Source organism: Halichoeres trimaculatus, unplaced genomic scaffold (assembly GCF_033239565.1).
Source record: "Halichoeres trimaculatus isolate MK-OKI-2021-1 unplaced genomic scaffold, fHalTri1.1 fHalTri1_scaffold_23, whole genome shotgun sequence".
Lineage (NCBI taxonomy): Eukaryota > Metazoa > Chordata > Actinopteri > Labriformes > Labridae > Halichoeres > Halichoeres trimaculatus.
This window is the reverse complement of record NW_027437201.1, coordinates 18,011,814-18,031,071: the sequence shown is the minus strand read 5'-3', so window position 1 is coordinate 18,031,071 and position 19,258 is coordinate 18,011,814. Positions and strand designations below refer to the sequence as shown.

The window sequence follows — 19,258 nt, the reverse complement described above, 5'->3', positions numbered from 1 at the left end:
AACATGTCTTCTCTCTGATCTGAAGGACAAGATTTGTGAGCAGCATCCCTGCAGCGTCACAGCCGCTCATTGAAATGCTGTTTATCACACACATTTTAACAATAAAACGCAGCTCGTGTCTGCGGTTCTGATATTGCTCTGGGCCATTTGTGATTTTAATAATATTTGGATGAAATGTGCCGGCCTGATATGATCAGATGATTTTCCAGGAGCTGGAAATCTGCAGCCACAGTGGTGCTTTGAACCCCATGTAACAGGAAGGTGGCCTCCTTGCTTTAAAATTATACTTTGACATGTCAAAAAACAGACATTTGAACTACATCCTGTAGAACGTGAACACTGTGTTAAAATTGTATTAAAATCCAGGGACGTTTGAGGAGGTCAACATCAAAATGCAGGACCACAGACACTTAATTTGTCCTGAGGGAAATTTGTCCCGGACACAAACGCTGCCTCATGAAATACAGTCCAGCAGCTTCAGACGGACAGACCACAACGCAGACGTCACCACATTCAGATACGATACAGCTCACATTTCCTTATTTACACCCTGCTCAGATCCTAAGGTCAGAGATTCATTATTGGAGGGATGAGGTCATTTGGAAAAAACTACAAAATTAACTGATTTTGACTCTAAAACAACCCTGATTAAAAGATTACCCCCTTTAAAGAAACTAACTTAAATTTTAGGCACATTATGATATGATTTAAACTGATGAGGCAGTTTTTTTTACACTTTTTTTTCATAAAATCAGGATTTCTGCAGCCTTTAAAATCAAATTTTCACCAGCAAAAAAAGGGTGTGGTAAAGTGTAAATGGCTTTTATTTGGCTTTTTGTTCTTTCCATCTTTGAACACTGTGTCACTTGAAAGTGTTCAGAGTCACTCTCTTATAAAAACTAATCAATAATATTATTTTACTGCCGATCACAATTTTCTGGCCTATCACAGGTCACCGATCTCTAAAAAGCTTAATGTGCCCATACCGATTTTTATTTTTTTTCTTATTTTTTATAACTGACAGCATATACCTTCAATGTTCCAAACTTATTTTATTGAAAATCATTGAACAATACCTGTGAACAATAAAATCTTTATGTTTCAACTTAAACAACCAATAAAGTGTCCTGAGTTTTAGGTCTCAGAGTTAAAAGCAACAATGGCAGGCTGTCAGACCTTCCTGGAGGTATTTAAGATCAGTTTCATATGTAAGGATGGGCCAATCACCCAAAACTAAGAAAATCAGCACCAAACGATCAGCCAGCGGATTGAACGGTGCATGTCTACTTTTCATACCTCTAATCAGAGAGGACAGGACAGCAGACAGAGCAGGAAATGGTGATGTGGGAATGACGCCACAGGCTGGACTAGAGCCCAGACCTCCCACATGACGGCTTCACCCACAGGGTGGGCAACTAAGACTACTGGGCTTTACCAACACTCCAACTTAGGCCAGTTTTTCAAAAACGAGCACCCCCCCCTGTTTTAAAATTACTTTTGTCTACATGCAGTGGGTAAATCCGCTGGTGAGTGCGGCACAAGGCATGCCAAACCAATCAGATTGAGCCACCGTCGATCAGCTGTGACGTTGGAGAACCGAAAACTCTGTTTACCGGCGTCTACATGAAACCATGAAACCGGAGTTTCCCAAAATCTTCACTTTGGCTGGAGTTTTCAGAAAACATTGTTTTTAGTGACTTAAAGATGCGGTTTTGTGTGGATACAGGAGTAAATGTATAAAAATATTTGGTTTCCCAAATACCTGGCTACATGTGGACATGGCTTTAAAGGCCTTTGCATACTGAGTCTGTTTTTTTAAAAAGCATTTTTTGGGTCCGTAATCCAAATAAAACCCAAACAAATAGAAAAACACCTTGCACACTGTATCCATTGTTTTATTTTCCCTATTAATTGTGAAAATTTGTTTTTTAAGAAAAAAATGGATCAATCTGGCAGTAACGATGATTTTATGGTTTTGCCTGCTGGTAGAAGAGCTGAGGAGTTATCCCGATCACTTCCAGGTGTATCTCAGGATGTCAGTGGTCGATTCTGATACACTGCTAGCTTTACTGGAACCACACATTGATGTATACATACACAATTCTTCACTCATCATCTAAACATTGCCCAAAATTACAGAAAATGTGTCAGAAAATGTGAAAATTTGACATAGCCAGGAGCCTTCAGTGTCTCTGAAGAGTCAAACAACCTTTAATTGGACCTGGAAAGATGAAGGGGGGGGGGGGGGGGGGGGGGAACTCAGTGTTCAGAGGTCTTGATGTTTCATGCCTGTCTGTATTGTGACCATCACTGTGTCGCTCCATCTTTCATCCTCCTGCTCCTGGGGTTGTGATTCAAAGCTGACTCCAGTCATGAAGGGTGCATCTTCAAGTGTTTCTGGCATCGTTAACTGTTTTGTCATTTTATTACTTCAACCACATATTAAATGATCTCATTTATTTGAATGTGTTTCAGGGAAAAAAGCGTCTTCATTCAGGTTATTACAGTCTTTCTTAAATCGAAACATTGGTTAGTTACACCACTTATGTCACTGTGTAGCAGGCTGGGATCTTTTCCTCTTTAAATTGAAATACATTGTTTTTAAAATCTTATTTTCTAATGAATAAAATTTCACAATTTAGACACTTTATAAAAGCTTGTCAGTGATGATGTTTTTCTCCCCTTTCAGTCGTTACGGTTACAATAAATTACATCAAATCACAGCAGAAACACCAGATTATCCCCAAAGCTGCCATCATTGATCTATTTACTGATTATTTTCATCCTTAATCCATTAAATGTGGAATCTGTCTCACAAAAAGAGTGAAACATGTTCAGAGCCTGAAGACTGAGTATGAAGAGTCTTTTATATTTGCTTTGCTTTTCTTTTTCCTCTCAATGCTGAAACCAAATTTCCAAAGATGCATGTGTGGGCTGAATGGAGGCAACATTAAATTTGTGTCTCAGTATTATGCCTCTGTAATGTAAGTGTAGTAATTCAGCTGGAGTAGATTTTCGACGTTTTTAGTTACAGACATCTTTTTCTCAGATCAGTAAATAGAATAACTGCTCTGGAAGTGGGTGACAAATCCTTTTTATCGCACAGAGAGTGAAATATTTTTGTGGGAAGAATCTTTGAAGATTGTGGAAATACCTTCACGGCGACGTGCTGATAATTAAACATCCTTCTCGGTTTTATCTCCCAGTAAAAAAAAAAAAAAGAAGAAGAAGGAAGGAGTCTTATCTGTGCCTGTGATTCATGAGAGGCACAAAGTGCTGCAGACTTCACCGCCTGTAGGCTGGCAGAGAGCAAAATGGAGGTCTTCTTTATCTTTAATCAGTATTGATTTACATGATACTCTCCTCCCTTCCACCTCCGAAGCTTTCACTGAGCACAAATCTGTGTCAGAGCCAGAAAAGACTCACAGCTCCTCACCATTTTTGGAGATAGCGCTGGTGAAATATGGAACCTGCTATCTTTAATTCAGCCCGTTCGTTATGAGGCCCATCACTTCCTCTGTGCTGTCTGATTCAGAAATCTCTGGAAGGATTAAACCTGAACACAGACTGTAGAGTCGCCCTTGAACATCTCAAACTTATCTCTTTGTGCTGCATGACTGTGTGAGTCATGTCACCTCAATGACATGCCAGAGTCGTCCCCGGCTCCCCAGGAGGCATTGGAGGGGCGGGATGTGGTGGAGGAGGTGGTGGAGGTGGTGGTGGTGGGGAGCAGATCAAGCGTGCTGGAATCAGGAGTGACTGGGGAGCAAAAGGAGAAGAAGAAGAGACAGGGTGGAGGATCTGTTTGAGAGCAGAGGTGCCGCAGTTTTCCCACGTCAGCCCGATCAAACTTGTTGACACGAGGAAGAGGGATGGAAGAGAGGAGGAGATGAAGAGCGGAGAGAAAGAGCTGCAGAGCTCGGGGTGTCGACATCACTCGACTGATTGATGCGGTTTCTGCGGTGCCACCAGGTGAGGGCGAGCCAACGATAATAGTGACTCAGGGACACCTTTGCTCCCACGAGCTGCTCTGCTCTGCGACATTTAGAGCCTGCTGTCGTCTCTGTTTGATGTTTCTGTCTTTGTTTTAAAAGTAGAAACAATAGTTCTGTGAAATTTTGCTCCACACTCAGGCTGCAAACAGAAGGATGCAGTCGAGTAGGTTTTCAAGACTTAATTACTTTTTTATATAAATGAAGTGTTTTATATTTAGACATTTAGACATTTTCATCATTCCTCCTGCTTTCTTTCCATATCAGAGAGAGTACACCATGTGTGTTTTTTTGCACAGCCTTCAGTGCAGGTGTTCACTGCTCATCTGTTTGAGTATGTGACGAATTAAGATCTCAAACCTTGAAGGTGAAAAAACCTGCTTTTCCAAAACCCTGGATCCTTCTAGGGTTAATTTTTTGTGGTTGTTTAGACTAGATGATAAAATGACTTAGATTGTCAAAGCATTCAGTTTGATTTTTATGATCATTAACATCCTTTTTTTCCTGCACTTTACCCACTTTTACAGGCATATAATTAAAGTAAAGTGGAGCAAAATACTGCAGAATAAAGCAGCCCTCCTGCAGAAATGTTTCTGCTTTCAGATCTGGACTAAAATGCAAAAGTTTTGCACTTTAGTTTAAGTTAAGTGTAAGTTCTCATCATGCGGATTGTCCAGTTTTAAAGCCTGACTGTGAAGGTGTAACCAAAGCAGGAGTCTTTGGAGTATTCTTATTTTCTTTACATCAATATAACCCTTATATCCCAAGTTGTAATGATTTCTATTGACTTGTGGCTTAACTACTACGGATGTCCCAATCCAATACGCTGATCGGTATTGGCGCCTGATATGTCTTTTTTTGGAGGATCGGATAGAATCGGATCCCGTTACGTGAGCGGGACGGATCCAGTTTTCATGTGTTTTCAGCACCATCATGCTTTACGACCAGGTTGCAAACATGTCCGCTGTGTAGGACTACTTCTCAATGATAGTAAAACAGCGTCTTGCAACATTTTTAAAGTGAGTATTCCTCGAGGAGGTACCAACAGGGCTTCCTTTAATACAACAAATATAATTCATCATTTACAAAGGGATCACCCAACAGAGTACAGGATTTATCAGAGAAAGGTATCGGTATTGGCAAAACATATCATGAAAAAATCGGATCGCTAGTCAAAAAATCTATATTAGGGATGGACAGATTATTGGCTGGGCCAATCATTGGGGCCAATATCTGGCATTTTGGGGCATATCGGCCTTTTTTTTAATCCGACGGCCGAAGAAAAACCCATTTAAAACTGTGTTGTTTTGGCTCTGATGCTTCACTGCACAGAATTTCTTCCTGTCTACACTATGGAAGCCCTGGATGGTCATTTAAAATCAGTCGTATAAAACCAAACAGAAAATTAATTAAACTGCATTACATGCCTGTAAAAAGCAGGACAAACTCAATTCTGTCTAGTTTTATTGCAGTTACATAGACATTTCTGAAAATTTTATATACTGTAGAAAACTTGAGCTATTTCTTTTTTTAAGTTTTCAGTTCACTTTATAAAACATGCTGCTAAGCCTGGGAGCTGTTTAATAAACATATGCTTGACGGCATTAAATGCAGTTAAGTGTTGGAGTTTGTATTGTTCGAACTTTTTACGCCAATATTTCCACTTTGACTGCAAATTAATATCGGCTTTGAATATCAGTTATCAGCCTCCTTGCCAACTAATAATCAGTATCTGTAAAAAAAAAATCTATATTTGTCTATCTCTTATCTATATGGGGACATCCCTATTAACTACTACAGTAAACTGATTAAAAGTACAATAAATCTTTCTCACATATATTTCAAAATACAGAAATTGCAGAACTTTATCCTTTATCTTTTGGAACCACAGGATTTTTTTCGGAGTCTGTTTAGAGCTCTCTTTTTGAGATATCATCAATTTAGTAACCTGTTAAAAGTAAATAAATGACACTGCAAAATTTGCAAAGAAACATCAATACAAGGAAGGATGAACACACATATGACAACGTGATGCTGTTTATTCCAAAGTAGAAAGCGCTGCACATACCCGGGGTCTCTTCTATGAAGATTTTTTTCATGTGCCCATCACTGCAACAAAAAAGCGCTCTGAGACATGGTGAATGTGTGAAATGTTCATGTAACTCTCCAGATTTTATGTGCAAAAAGAATGAGTGATCTGTCTTATGTGGTTTCAAATGTACTACCAATCAAAGATGAATTTGCAAATGAAGAGAGATGTTTTATTCTCACTAACCCACATTGTTGAGGAGTTGCAGTGATTTAAATTCAGCAAACCAATTCTTGACACACCTGTAGTAGAAGGGTTTTAAGATTGTGTGTGTGTGTGTGTGTGTGTGTGAAGCCAAAGGGAGAGGGAAAGCTGCTCCGTGCTGCCTGCAGGGGGAGGTATCATGAGCCAGAGCTCTGTGTGTGTGGAGAGGAGGATTTATGATGCTCAGGTGGAGCTGATGATGACACTCCCTCAACCCAGACCTGCACCTGCTGGTGTGGAGAGGGTTAACCTTCACTACGAGCAGCTGTCTCACTGTCACCTTACCTCTCTACTCGACACCTCACGCTCCACGTTGAGCTTCAATCAAGCTGCTTCTTTGGAGTGTCAGTTAACGTCACTAAAGAAGAAATCAGGGATCTTTATGTGGAGCTCAAACTGCCTTTTCTCGCTCCTGTCTGCGGCTGTTTCATCATCCCGCAGACGTGAGCTGTGTCTCTGTTTTCATTGTGCAGCCGGGACTCGGTGGGAGTCTCATGATGTCTTTATAAAGTATAGATTCTCCTGTTTGAAGTGGGTGTAATGGCTCCTGAGATGATTGCCTTTTGAGTGGAGTGCAGGCTGAGAGCTGCACCTGTGGAGCTGGTGCAGATTCAGTCCAAAGAGAAGGAGTAACTCTGCTCTCTGACGGAGAATACGACTCACATGATGGCAGGGGAGTGTGTTCGGGGTGTATGATGAGGTGTAAAGATGTAGTTATTTATTATCACCGCTTGGTATTCCTGTGGAGGACTTTAAGGGAGCTGCAGCCTGAGGAAAGAGGAGACTTCAGCCAATAAAAGTTTATAATTAAACAACCTTGGCCCTCCCTTTCACAGGAAGCGATGAAACATTGACGACCCATCGCCGCAGCAGAGTTATTAACAATAAATCTCAGTTAATTTGGCTCTGTCGGCTCTGTAAAGCTGACCCAGGATAATCTTGGCAGTCTGTCCACGGATGTTGTTTAATTTAGATTCTGTGCGGCCTTCGGAAACGAGCGCGCTGATCAAAGCTCCGCTCTAAGGTGGTTTAAGATGTTAGGATGTCAGGATCGGGGGCCTCACACCAGCTGTCCAAAGCATTTATAATAAAACAACACTTCTGTTTCTGCAGGTTGTTTTTGGTGAACAGAATAATCCTCAGCATCCTTCAGCTGCTTTCATATTTCACCACCCTGACCTGTTTTGGCCTCTGGATGTTTCTTGCGAGCCGTCCTGACTGCTAACGCCGAGGCAAACAAACGTGGCTTAAAAGTCCTCCCACTCATGTTTCTGTTTGCCTCTCTTTCTCTATCCTGCCGCCATCTTTAAAGCTTAAACTTGCATTTCTTCTGGCACATTGAGGCTGGAGGCAGACTGGTGACAGCGCAGAGGAGAATAGAGGATGATTTCAGGAGGAGAACGTGTCTATTGTCGTTTGAAGAGGGATGCTGAAGACTGTCACACAGTGCGGCTTGCACAGGGAGGTTTCTCCTCCTGAAAAAAAAAACAAACCAGGTGTCTTTAAAAGGCAAATCCCTCCGTATGAAGACAAATGACGTGCATGAGGCTTCAGAGGAAGAAAGGCTTTTTGTACTGTAAAGTGAAGCAGCTTTTTCTGCTTTTGTCATCAGTATTTTAGCGTCCCAGCCTCCAGAAGCTTTACACAAAGTGGAGGAAAAATAGAGCGGATAAGCTTTTTTCAAGAAGACACTGTGCTCTTCTGAAATGGATCAGTTTAATTACAAACCGCTGCATCACACTGTTCCCAGCAGCAGGCGTTTCCATTTTGTTCCCTGGCTGACAGCTGCTGGACGCAGAGTCCCGATAATGACCCCAGGGCTGCTAATGTGGGCACTCTGTGCTCATTTCAACTCCTCTGCACCAGGAGAGGAGCGGGCTCCAGACTCTGATCGAGTTTTCAGTAAAGCAGACGTTATTTTGTAAGGGTTATTATCAATTAAACCTTCTGCATGTCATTTGTCTGCTGCAGGGACTTGAATATTTTTTCTTTCAATCGCTGTAGAAGGAATCCTCTGCAGGTGATTTCATCTTTGTGAAACTTTCTTCACTTTCTTTTTCTGATCCAAACTGAAAATTAAAAACTCTTTCAGCTGCCTGCTACAAATTTGGATTGTTTTAATCAAAACAGACCTGAAACAAATGACAGACTTTGCTTTTCACAGAGACACCTGTCAGAGTTTTTATTCTCAAGTTCTCTCTTATGCTTTGTTTTCATATTTTTGTGTAAATTAAAAGTTAGTGTTTTTGAATTGCTGTAATATGCTGCATCATTAATCCAATTTTAGTGATTTCACCTGAAACCTTAAGTGAAACATCTCCAATCTCAATTTCTTTGCTACATATTTGATTTTTTCAATAAGTTTATGCAAGTAACTTGGTTTAAAGAGACTGTGAGGACTTTCTAGGTTTCCTGAAAAAGTCTCGCTTCTAGATATTAGGGCTGGGATGATGTGCTTTTCTCCCAATTCAATTCTGTCACGATTTTTTGGCCGCCAATACTATTTCAATTGCAATTCTTTGATATTCATGATTTTTGCAAGTTTCAGTTCTGTTTTTACCACCAGACTGTGAAAAAGTTGAATAATGATGATGATGATGATGATGTCTACAGACTATATCACAATCCCCCAATAATGCACATCACATGTGAGTCAGGTTTTAGGATTTTTTTAGAGGATCTGACATCTCAACTTTTTTCCTACCAAGCTTATAAACAAAAACTAAAATGAAGGACTTAAATTTGAAAAAGGAAAAGATTTTTGAACAAAAAAGAAACAATTTAAAATTGTTAAACAAAAAAACCCAACTACAATACATCATTTTTTCCTCCCACCCCCAATAGACATATGCCTGATCATAATCCACACTTTAAAATGAGATTATCAGCACCATTAAAAGTTATTCTTACATGTCATTTCTTTGCTTCCAGGTTGAGTTAAGGATGATCGGATTGATTTCTAAGTCTCAAAGTTCAGTTGTGAGAAGAGAGATCTGTGTTTTTCTCTGTTGAAATGATTTCTATGATTAATTCTGTAGTGATAGTGGACACAGGAGCCTAACTCCCAGACAGAAAAAGGACAGAAGAGCAGAAGAAAGAGAAACAGGAGAGTGATAGAGCACGAGCTAAAGGCTAAAACAAAGAAAAGTAGAATTAAAAAGAAGATCTGATCTGTATTTAGAGATCGTGTCTTTACCACAGTGTGCACTCGATTCTGGCCAAAGGTGTCGCAGCATCCACTTTAAACAGAAATTCTTCTCAGACTCTTGATAATATCTCCCTATTTCCATTTCTGGAGCGATGCATGCAGTAAAATGTGTCCACACTGCACAAAATCTCACAACTGGGTTGTTTTGTCTCAATGCCTTCTTTTACTTACTGGAAATAACGACTGTTTTCACAACCGCTCACAGGTTTTTCATTGATTACACCATAGACTGTAAGAAACTTGAACGTCATCTGGCTTGGCTTGAAGTGAGGTCGCCACATAAACTGCTCCCCCTGGTGGCTTACTGCAGTATAGGTCAAAGATTTGGCTCTCCAGTCAAACTTTAAAAAGTTAATACACCTTGTAGAAATGTTTCTTATGTTCAATTGTTGTGGTGATTCGAAGATATTATTTGGCTGCCCTTTTTTCTGAAAAGTCTTGTTTTTATTAGTTATAAGAGGTTAAAAACAAAGTTTTACGTCACGTTAAACAATGATTGGCAGCTGCCGTTCTTGTGTATTTTTTTCGGGGATTGTAAAATATGTCAGGAAGAAGAGTCAACAAGTGATTAGAGTCTCCAAAGACAAAAAAGAATTATTATTTTTGTCACCTGGCACCATGGGAGTATTTTAGCTTCAAAACCATACAATGGTAAATGGTGAAGCCACGCTGGCCACTCTATATACAGTCTAAGATCACAACCATCATCCATTTTTTGAAATGTTCCCCCCCTTCAACTATGTAGTTAGGACGCTGAAGGTGAGGCATGTCCAGCGATCCACACTCAACTTTTGAGTGCCTTAGATGAGGAATCAGAGTGTGCGCTGTTTTTACACACTGACAGTGTGACACACTCAAAATAATAAATAAAAATACAGAAGTCAGGGATCTGAGTGTGTTTGTTTCCTGCAGGGTGAACACTCCAGAAGTCATCCTTGAGGCCTGGGCTGTGTTTCTTTCCTCACTTTGAGCGTTGTTGTGATGTGACAAAAGGTATCAGAGTAAATCCTTTCACAGGACGCTGGAGGTTCCCCTCAGGCTGTTGAGCCTTCGGGACACCGTATTGATCTTTTGAAGAGTAGATTTTCACTTCTGAGACTTTAATCTTTTACTCTTTACTCAAGCTGTACAATCTCTGTATCCTACACTTCCCATAATGCACCTTAAAGCCCCCTAAAACCACAGTAAGCACTCGTTTAACCCTCTTTATGTCCTCCAGGGCCGTTACACAGACTGTGTTGGATAAAGATGATGGGATAATAACGGTGACATCAGCAGCTGTTTTCTCGTAGATCCTCCAGAGGTCATAACGTAGCTGTGTGCTCAGGCAGAATAACATCACCCTGACTAGTAAATCGACTCTGACATGTAGGATTGGTTAAGTGCGTCTTTAAATACCCACGAGGGACTGGTTACATTTAAACAACCTGAAGACCTTCCTCTCAGAGAGCGTGTGTTGACTCTGTGTGGCAGTGTACTGGATGTAACAGAGCCGTGGTTAATGTTATTAGTCACACCTGTGCGTTTGCTGCTTCATAAGGTCAGAATGTGCGCCGTGAATAAAGATCCATTAACAGGGTTTAATGCGGCGCTCTCAGGGACGCGCATGATTTGATTTTGGATCAGAGCTCATAAAGCACTTGACCGGTTCAATCATGAGAGCGGTGCTTGATTTAAAAATGTGAATCCTTGATTATACCTCAATGCAACTTTGAAATAACTCACCTGTCATCAGTTTTTACATCCACCTGCCGTCTGCTGCACGTTCAACCATTTTAATCCGACTGTGCTCTTAAGTTTTAAAGTCATGTCACACCCGTTTAATTTAATCCAATGATGGATTTTATTCAATTTGAATTTTAAATAACTTTACTAATCCTGCTGCGGCAAGTGGTTAAGAGCAGTATGTGCGTAAGGATAAATAAAGAGCAGTGACGGACAAGCATGGATTAGAAATTAGAGCTGGATTATGAATAAAATCTCATGTTTGTGCAGGTTGAATCACAGTATTTCTGGAGAGGTGACCTTTGCTTTTAAAGGTCCCATATTATGCAAAAATCACTTTATTAAGTCTTTTAGTGAAATTTGTGGGTCTTTGGCTTTCCTCCCAGCCCACAAAATGTGATATTTAATGACCAAACCTGTGCTTAGTAGTGCTTGTGAATGTAAAATCTTGACCTAAAATGAGCTGTTTGGATTTTGGGGATTTGCCGATGTCAGCGATTCCCTTTTTTGACCAATCAGGAGCAAGTCTGACCTGATTGGTCCACAGGAGCAGATACCCCCAAACCCCCTCCCTGCCCACTCCCCTCCCCACTGCTGGAGAGAAATGGAGAATGCCAAAGTTGAAGAGCCATCACTGCTCTGTTTTTGGCTGTAAACAGCCACATAGTTCCATACACAAGCTTCCCATCGCGGAAGAAGACAAGACTAAGTGTCTAGAGTTCATTTATCAAGGAAATGTTCTAGCTACACTCAGTAAAACTGTGCATGTGTGTGCTAGTCACCTCACGGCCGACTGCTTTTCCAACTTTGGACAGTCCAACAGAGGGCTAGCGAATAGACTGGTCCTGAATCCAGGCGCATTATCAACCATCCTCCAACAAACCTCAGACCCTGGAAATGTGAGTATTTTAAATGCTGTGTGCTGTGGAGCAGATGTAAGAGCTTTTCCTCAGTGTCCCCCCTGTCTCTGTGTTAGCTTCAGGATGCTATCTTTAGCTGCGGTTAGCCTGTTGTTTTAGCATGTAGTGTTACGGTAAACTAGCTTCGCTGTTTTCTAAACTTTGTGCACTCGGAGCTCGTGGCGCCGCTCTCAGTGACGTGGAAGAGCGGGGCGGTATCAGCGGTGGCTCATTTACATATGAAGGCCACGCCCACTAAATCAGAGCGTTCTGAACAGAGGGGCTATGAGAGCCTGGAAACAATGCTGCTGTGCTTGATTTATTGGCTTTTTGGACCAAAACATGTTACTACCATTTCATGAAGACATCAATGATCCATATTAAACTGCAGAAAAGGAGCAGAATATGGGACCTTTAATTTGGCTAAAGTTCAAACCCTGAGCATGATAAACACTGCAGGGTTCGTCTGAGTGTGGCTGTTTGAAGATGCAATTAGTGATGATTAAGATGATTTATCAAAAAAACCCCAAAGAGGTCATGAGACTTCTGCATCATTGCATCAGAAATAACATCTTAAAAATACTCTTTCTGACTCTTTCTGCTGGATCCTGGTTGCAATCTGCTGCCAAAGTCAAAGAAAGATATTTTCTGCACACACTCCTCTGTTTTTGTAAGAGAAATCTCTGGGTAATTTTTTTTGTTGTGCAGCTTGAAAGAAGAAACACCTCATGCAGCCTTTGTTGTAGCTTTTAAAGCACCGTGTAGTAGAAAAAAGGTGTTTGAATCACCAGGAGGGGGTTTGGAGTTTGGGTGTAAATGCGCTGAGGTTACTTCAAGGTCTTCCCGCTGCTTTCACACCGTCTGGCATTTCCAGTGCAGTGAGAAACACATTCAGTCAAACTTTCCCTGAAAGACTGAATCCCATTAATTCATCTGCAGACTTTTTTTTTTCTGTAACATTTCGTCCTTGATAAGGGGATTGCTATTTCTGTGACATCTCTGCCAGAGAACAACCTATCAGATAGCATTACTGTCACACATCAGGGCACAAAGAGCAGACACACACATACACACACACTGTCGCAGGTAAAAAGCAGGGAGAGAATGTGCAGAATGTAGAGAACACCTCGTTGTTTGTTTTCTTTTGTGAAATCCATCATGTCTGTACGTTTATTAGCCTAAGACTGCCTCACGCTGCAGGGCAACCACACACACACACACGTTCACAGATTTTCTATAAATTGTGCATGCTGGATGTGAAACCAGAGCGGCTCAGACATCACGAGGGATATCAAGTCTTATTTGCTAGAATTACAGAATTATACGAGGAGGACTGGGACTCCAATTTGTAACTTGATTCACATACAAATTGACTTTAGACGTGACATTGAGCCCGGGTTTGTGATCCGGCGCTGAGAAAAGTTTCTGCTGGAGCTGAATGTAATTTATTACAGCTGGGATCGGTCCAACGTATTCAGGGCTCAGCAGGTGTCACAGAGAAATGTAATGTGTGAGAGCCAGGGTAACATTAAACCAGGCTGAGGCGGTTTTTACGAGTCTGCGCTACTGTTGGTGTGTTCAAAAACCCTGATGATGATAACCTGGCGTGCCACACCTTGTAAGGCCCAGAAGTTTAGACTGAGATTTATTTTTAACTTGTTTTATACTCGAACTCGTTTGCATCCTTCAAGGTTTGCAGTGTGTGTGCCGTGTGGCTCCTTTTTGTGTGTGTTTAGTGTGTGTGTGTGAGTTCTTGCATGTGCTATGTGACAGCCTCGATCTCCACCCCTGCTCGCTGTGATCTCATAATGTGGAGCGACAGCTTTGACACGAGTCCTCCGAAAGCAAACGGCACAATCCCCGCTCCACTTCACCGATGTCTAAATTACAGAGAGCGACACTTAACAAGCCGCTCATTTAGTGATTACGCAGCGAGGCCTGGATCAGACACACCCAGGAAACGCTTCTGTCTGACAGAATAATGGGGTATCGAAAATCAGAAAGAGAGTGTTTATTGTGTTTTTGTTGTTTGGTTTGTTAAAAGTTCAGCTCATTGCGTCTTTATTTTAATCTGCAGAGGTCATTAAGGATGTGCTCTCATTTCCAACGACATCAGGAGCACAATTAAAACAGACGCAGCTTAAATGAACTAATTATAAAGAACAGGAAAATAAACACGCAGAGTTCAACAGGGCTGATATGATCATCGACCTTCTCAAGCAAAATAAAAAAACACCTGTCCAACTGCTCATTAACGCAAATTCCTAATCAGCCAATCACATGGCAGCAACTCAATGAATTTACGCACATAGACGTGGTCAAGAGGATATGAGAATCAGAATGGGGATGGGAGAAAGGTGATTTAAGAGACTTTGAACGTGGCATGGTTGTTGGTCTGAGTATTTCAGAAACTGCTGATCTACTGGGATTTTAACCCACAACCATCTCTAGGGTTTACAGAGAATGGTCCCAAAAAGAGAAAATATCCAGTGAGCAGTAGTTCTGTGGGACAAAATGCCTTGTTGATGCCAGAGGTCAGAGGAGAATGGACAGACTGGTTGGAGCTGATAGAAAGGCAACAGTAACTCAAATAACCACTGGTTACAACCGAGGTCTGCAGAAGAGCATCTCTGAACGCACAACACGTCCAACCTTGAGGCAGATGGGCTACAGCAGCAGAAGACCACACCGGGTGACCCTCCTGTCAGCTAAGAACAGGAAACTGAGGCTACAATTCACACAGCAACACCAAAACTGGACAATAGAAGATTGGAAACACGTTGCCTGGTCTGATGAGTCTGGATTTCTGCTCCACATTCAGATGGTAGGGTCAGAATTTGGCGTCAACAACATGAAAGCATGGATCCATCCTGCCTTGTATCAACGGTTCAGGCTGCTGCTGGTGTAATGAGGTGGGGGATATTTTCTTGGCTCACTTTGGGCCCCTTAGTACCAACTGAGCATGGTTTAAAGTCCACAGCCTACCTGAGTATTGTTGCTGACCATGTCCATCCCTTTATGAGCACAGTGTACCCATCTTCTGATGGCGACTTCCAGCAGGATAACGCTCCATGTCATAAAGCTGGAATCATCTCAGACTGCTTTCTTCAACATGACAATGAGTTCCCTGTACTCAAATGTCCTCCACAGTCCCCAGATCTCAATCCAATAGAGCACCTTTGGGATGTGGTGGAACGGGAGATTCTCATCATAGATGTTCAGCCGACAAATCTGCAGCAACTGTGTGATGCTATCATGTCAATATGGACCAAACTCTCTGAGGAATGTTTCCAGGACCTTGTTGAATCTATGACACCAAGGGGGTCCAACCCGGTACTAGCAAAGTGTAGCTAATAAAGTGACCAGTGAGTGTAAATGAGTGATGCTATTAGTATTTAACCCTATTAGTGGTCCTTTGAGACCCAATTAGCCTCCTGGTTCCTGGACAGATCCGGGGTCAGTGTAACAGTTTGACATTCACCATCTGGAAGCCTCTTCTTGAAAACACCTCATGGGTCTGATCCTCTGAAGACGCTCCTCTGCTCACCCTGGCGTGTCGTCGAGGTGGTGGGAGACGTTCGTCAGGATGCTAACCAGCTCGGACAGCATCCTCTTCTCCATCACCGCCTCCAGAGAGTCCGACTCAGATCGTCCAATCACTGAGGCGACCTTTCTAACAAGCTTGTTGAGCTTGTTAGCGTCACGCTCTGTCCCCAGGCACGGAGCAGCTTGTAAGATCTGAGAGCTGGACGCAGCAGCATAACGAACAAGTCGATTATGTCACCTCTCTCTGCAAGAGCAGCGTGCCATTTTTCACCGTGCTCTGACATTTTATGTACCAAAAGAACAATTAGTTTAAAAAGGAGAGCATCGGCAGATTTAAGGATGGGGTTGAGGGTTTTTCTGGAAATATCAGGAGCACAACATCTAAAAACACGTCAATTTTGTTAATGCTTCATTTTTAAAACACAGCTGCTGTTTCAGCATCCGTCTTTCTTCATCCTCTGTCAGTCAGTCGTGTTTGTGTGTGTATGTGTATTTGTGTGTATCTCTGTGTGTGAGGTTGTAGCTGCAGCAGATACAGGCACTAACTTCACTCTTTATTGCTGTTGTTTCCTGTTTCTGCTTCCACAGCTTGTTCCAGGAGCTGCTTTCATTGCCACAGTGCGACTTGTAGCTCTCTTCCTCCTCCTCTTCCTCCTCCTCCTCTGTGCTTTATAACCCCATGATACTCCTGGTGATAAACTAAGTTTGCGGTGTTTCCCGAGTTTCCTGGCACAGGTTGTTTGTTGTTGCTTCCTTTGCCAAAGAAACTCACTGAGAGCTCAATCATGTCCTCCGTCCTGATAGTAAAAGAGGTTTTCTGCTTGTTCATAAGAGACTGTCACATGATGGATGAGGAGCAGGATTGTTTCTGTGACTGCGACCGGCTGCTGTTGCTCTGTACCCTCACTCTGTAAGTTTCCTGTAGTCGTCCAGGCCCACAGGGACAGGATCGAGCTGCGAATCTATTGTAACTTATTGGATGTATTTAGAAGTGAAGGTCACATTCTGCCCACTGGCCCAGTGTAACTTTCCATCTTATGTAATCATAATAAAGGAAAGTTTCAAAACTTCCCAGAACTTTTAGATCACTCTATATAAGTGAGTTTCTAAGCTGTACACACCGTAGCTCGTAATGGAGACTTCTAGAAAACTAAGCCAAAGTAGATGCAACACTTTGGCTTCAGGGACATTTATCATCTTCTACTGCCGTATGCAGTATTTACAGAGTGCATTTTATGCATTGTTTGTTGATTGCATACAGACATTGTGGGTTTATGACAGGAGGCTCAAAGTCATGGCCTGTGTATGAAGGTAGTTAAGTTGCAAAGTAGGAGAGTTTGTGGAATGTGATGTGAGAAGTTAAATGGAAAAAGTGAAGTTTCATGAAAAAATTAGGGATGCTTGATACCACTTTTTTTCCAGACCGATTGAGTCCTCACCGATACAGATACCACTAGTAATTTTGATATATAAAATTTAAATTAACAGAGAAAGATTGCTTTATACAAAGACAGCACAGTTACTTTCTCTAAGTTTATGATTTGTTTTTAATAAATTAACAAAAGTGCAAAAATAAAACTAACATCTGCCAGAGTTTTAGTAATTTTCTAAAAAAATATAATTTGAAGTGCAAAATTAAACAGTTTAACTGTTGAGTCTCCCTGGTTCATTCATATTGCCTAAACAGGACCTGACACACATTTGCTGTGGTGTCAAACCGCAGCAATGCAGCGCCATCTACTGGCAAGGAGGACTCAACGCAAGTTTTTTTTGCCTTAATTATTGTCTGCTCGTATCAGCAGCCTTTGTGAGTACTGATACCCTGAAATAAGGCTGGTATCAGCTCGATACAAAATAAAAATGTTTACTTGTATTAAAATCCACACACATGTGAAATTAATTTAAAGTCACAAATACCAAAACATTGTGAACCTGTACACTTAAAATTTGAACCCTAAGAAAATAATTCCCAGAAAAACATTCACAAATGTGTATCCTGACATTTACACAAATAAAATGACAGTTTCAAAACTGTTCTCCAACATTCACTCAGATGTATTTTTATAATTAATGCCTATTATCCTTTATAACCACAACTCTGCGGTTACAACTTCTCCAATCTGCTGCTACAACTTCAAAAACTGTTCTCCTACTGCAAAGCTACGCTGCTTGACTTTTGCAACACATTTTGGAAGACGTCTGTAGCAAAACAAATTTATACTTGTAGATACTTGCAACAACCCTCAAGTATTTGTATTTTTTTTGCTTTTCACGCTTTTAACACAATAGCACAGGACAGTGGATATAGTAGGAAAGGGGGTGAGAGTCGGGACCACACCCATGAGGTTGGACCTCATGTGGCGCTTGGCCGTCTGCGCCCCAACCCTCGGATAGTTTGACTTGATGAAGTGTCAGAAGACAATTCTAAGGATTATTGTCAGTCAAAAAGAAAAGTGTGCATTGGACCAGGGCGTCCTAAGTGTTTCAGCCTGCAACCCTGTATAGCAGCAGTGCTGGAGACAGGAGATCCTGACACAAAAGGGACAAAAACAACAACAACAACAACAACAACAAAAAAAACCCTCAAGATATTTAAGATATAGATGATTGATAAGAAATTAAACTACCTTTCTGAACATGTTTCTTGAATCAATCTGCCTTCACCGATACCATCGCCATCTTGGTTTCATCACCCTTGGGGTCTTGGTGCAAGAAAACAAATCAAACATTTTCTGTTTGCATCACTTTATATTTAATTTGGCCTCAAGTTTGCCTCTCCCACGTTGGAAACAGCTGCGCTAGAGTATCTACAGAGAGGATCTGCTTACACACCTCAGTGGGCTGCCCAGATATCATCCATATGAAAGAAACACTGGTGGTGCATCCTCACCAGGGATGCTCATGTGTTTTTCTGGATGGTTTAACCTCACCTTCACTGGTCAGAAGATGACTTACGTGTCAGTCGAACTTGTCAGATATTTTCATCACATTTAGCTCAAAAAGCTGCTGACCTGAACTGTAGGGAAGAGAGGTTAAAGGTAGATAGCGCCCACTACTGTTTAGAAATATAATTCTTTGCTCAGTTCACTGATTAAATCACCTCTTTGCACAGATTTTTAACTATCCTACGAGCTTTACTTCCCTCAAGATCTGACTCTGGATGCTTCACAAGTCTCTCAGCGTGAGTATGAGGGACAGAAATACTCGACAAAAACAGGTTTTCAACACACATCACAGGTGATGCAGATTCCACCCTGATGGAAAAGTTGATTTACGGATCACCAGAGTAAACCCTGACGGCATGAATCATCCTGTGTTGTTTTTTCGACGTGAAGAAAAAGATGCAGATGCAGAGGGAGATATCCTGAAGCAGCGTGTGAGAAAAGCTGCCTATAAGCAACAGAGATATAATCAGCAAACTGTATTTTGGTCGTACTTCTCTGTCTCTTTCCCCGACTTGCTTCATGCCTTGCACACACACACTCGCAGGCTGTGGGATCTCATCTCTGTGCAGCTCTCGCCTCCCTCAGCAGCCTTGGAGAATGATTTCATTGGGATGACAAGTGTGCCTCTGCCTCCATATTTCTGCCACCCG

The 19,258-nt window shown here is 41.6% G+C and overlaps 1 protein-coding gene across 2 annotated transcripts in view; it reads left to right on the top strand.

Annotated features, from left to right (window-relative positions):
• LOC141784802 (SRC kinase signaling inhibitor 1-like) overlaps nucleotides 1-19,258 on the top strand; it is a 136,852-nt gene that overhangs the window by 1,304 nt on the left and 116,290 nt on the right. The gene's annotated exons all lie outside the window — the stretch shown is intronic.